Genomic DNA, 3,225 nt, shown 5'->3' with positions numbered 1-3,225 from the left:
TCAATCCCCAGTAGGGGTCATGCAGGAGGCAGCTGATCCATGATTCTCTTTCATTGTTAATGTTTCTATTTCTCCTCTCTCTCCCTCTCCCTTCCTCTCTGAAATCAATAAAAAACACATATTTTTAAAATGTGCACACAAAACTTTTAAGGTCCCCAAAGGAGGAACATATGAGGCCAAAAGGGGTAAAGAATTATACACTTATTACGTCATCTGGAAAACCAGATGGATAAACCCCCAAATGGTGCCATCACCCAGGGATGGGGAGTCAGTGATTTTAAAGGACTCTAGGCAGGCTTTTTCTGGGCGGAAAATTCTCTGGGCGAGTCCTGAGGGGAAAGATAAGGGTCTTAGCAAGTGGAATGTCATCTTAGCAAGTGGAATGTGGTCTAGGCAAAAGGAAATGTCGTTTGTGACGTGGTCTAAAGGTCAGTTCCCAGGGGAGAGGGTGTCAATTCAATTATTCATTCAGACCTAACAAAAACAAAAAACAAAAAGCAAGGTGATGATGTATGCTTATTGTTGAAATTACGGAAAATACAGAAACCTTTAAAAAGATAACAAAAATCTATGTATAATCTCAATACCCAACTATAACCTCTAATACCATTATAGTGAAATTCCTTTTATTCTTTTTTTTAAAATATATTTTATTGATTTTTTACAGAGAGGAAGGGAGAGAGATAGAGAGTTAGAAACATCGATGAGAGAGAAACATCGATCAGCCGCCTCCTGCACATCTCCCACTGGGGATGCGCCCGCAACCCAGGTACATGCCCTTGACCGGAATTGAACCCGGGACCCCCCAGTCCGCAGGCCGACGCTCTATCCACTGAGCCAAACCGGTTTCGGCCCTTTTATTATTTTATCTATGCATGAGTGTGGCCAATCTGAACTGTACCACAACATCAGGATGCCTTTAAATTATTTTCTTTTTAAAAAAATATATTTTTATTGCCCTAACCGTTTTGGCTCAGTGGATAGAGTGTCAGTCTTCAGACTCAAGGGTCCCAGGTTCGAGTCCAGTCAAGGGCATGTACCTTGGGTGCGGGCACATCCCCAGTAGGGATGCAGGAGGCAGCTGATCGATGTCTCTCTCTCATCGATGTTTCTAACTCTCTATCTCTCTCCCTTTCTCTCTGTAAAAAATCAATAAAATATATTTTAAATATATATATGTATATTTTTTATTGATTTCAGAGAGGAAGAGGGAGAGGCAAAAACATCAATGATGAGAGAGGATAATTGATTGGCTGCCTCCTGAATGCCCCCTTCAGGGGATAGAGACCACAACCCAGGTATATGCCCTTGACCAGAATCGAACCTGGGACCCCTTCAGTCTGCAGGCCGATGCTCTATCCACTGAGCGAAACTGGCTAGGGCTAAATTATTTTCCAAAATAAAGGAAACTAAAACTACCTCTAGCCTCTACTGGATTAGCCATTAACCTCCTTTGTGGACCTCCCCCTTCCCCTGGACTGCCCAGGACCCTGGAGTTTATGTAACACACACAGCAGCCCTGTGGACACTCACACCTGTTGGGGGAAAAGCCCAAAGCAGCGACTTAAACTCTGGACAGTGGCTGTCTCTGCAATTGCTCTGAGTGGCCACAAGGTGTCACTCGATGCACATTCAAATCAACGTGACGCTGTAGGGCGGCTGTTAGACGCCTGGGAGGAAAGATCTCATTCCCACAGCATGCATCAGCCTTGGTACCTGGCCTGTGGTTCCTACGCTGCTCTTGCCTGTCCATCGGCCTACTATATCACGGCCAGCAGCAAGCAGGATACAGAAGCTTAACTCACTGCATCCTTATGAAAAGTAATTAAAACAATTTGTAAAAATCTCTGATCATTGAATAAGTGAAAAAAAATTTGGAGGGGGGGGGCAGGTTATAAATGCTTTATTGTTTTACTTAAAAATTTTTAATCCTCACCTGAGGGTATTTTTTCCATTGTTTTTTTGAAAGAGAGAGAAAGAGAGAGAGAGTGGAATGGAGGGAGGAGGAGGGGAGAGAGAGAAGCATTGATGTGAGAGAGACACATTGATTGGTTTCCTCCCCGACATGATACCAGTTGGGGTACAGGGAATGGAGCCTGCAACCGAGGTACACCATTAGGAATCGAACCTGTGACCCTTAGGTCCAAAAGCCCTTAGGTCTCTAACTATTGAGAAAACCGATCGGGGCTATTATTATTATTATTATTATTTTAACACAGAGGAAGGTTGGTGGTGGAGATTTGGCCATTTGATGCTTTATTTTTAAATTTTCATTAATTTCAGAGAGAAAGGGAGAGGGAGAGAGATAGAAACATCAATGGTGAGAGTGACTCATTGATTGGCTGCCCCAACCTGGGGACTGAGCCCGCGGCCCAGACATGTGCCCTGACTGGGAATTGAACCTTCTGGTTCATAGATCGATGCTCAACCACTGAGCCACGCCAGCTGGTTGGGCTGATGCTTTTATTGACTAAGGGTTCAAGTTCAGGCTCTCTTTCTGATAGAACGTAAAACACACCTACACATGCCTATATGTGATTGTTATAAAAATTAAGCTTAGACACTAAAAGAAGATTCATTATCTGAACTTCCTCCTGTGTTTTTTCACCTTCGCCATCAGGCACTGGAGCATCTGGTATCTCACAAAGATCTGGGTCTAATCCTTCTGATATCATTTTGTTTATTTTCTTTTAAAAATATATTTTTTATATATTTTATTGATTTTTTTACAGAGAAGAAGGGAGAGGAATAGAGAGTTAGAAACATCAATGAGAAAGAAACATCAATCAGCTGCCTCCTGCACACTCCTACTGGGGATATGCCTCAACCAATAGACCCTTGACTGGAATCGAACCCAGGACCCTTAACTCCGCAGGCTGATGCTCTATCCGCTAAGCCAAACCAGTCAGGGCTCATTTTGTCTCTTATTGCCATCACTGGATCACCCTCAGCAGGTGGGGATGAAAAAGAAATTTTTTTAAATTTGCAATTTATTACTAGTATGAATAGTTTAAAATTATGTTTCTGCTTCTATAAATTTTCTGTTAGTATCTTTTGTTTATTTACTTATTGGGGGTATTAATTTTTGTATTTATTTATTGATTGGTTTTGAAAGAGAGAGAGAAAAGCATCAATTTGTTGTTCCACTTATTTGTGCATTCATTAGTTGCCTTCTGTATATGCCCTGACCAGGGATGGGATCCACAACTTTGGCATGTTGGGACG

Source organism: Myotis davidii, unplaced genomic scaffold (assembly GCF_000327345.1).
Source record: "Myotis davidii unplaced genomic scaffold, ASM32734v1 scaffold324, whole genome shotgun sequence".
NCBI lineage: Eukaryota > Metazoa > Chordata > Mammalia > Chiroptera > Vespertilionidae > Myotis > Myotis davidii.
Note: the sequence above shows the minus strand (reverse complement) of the source record.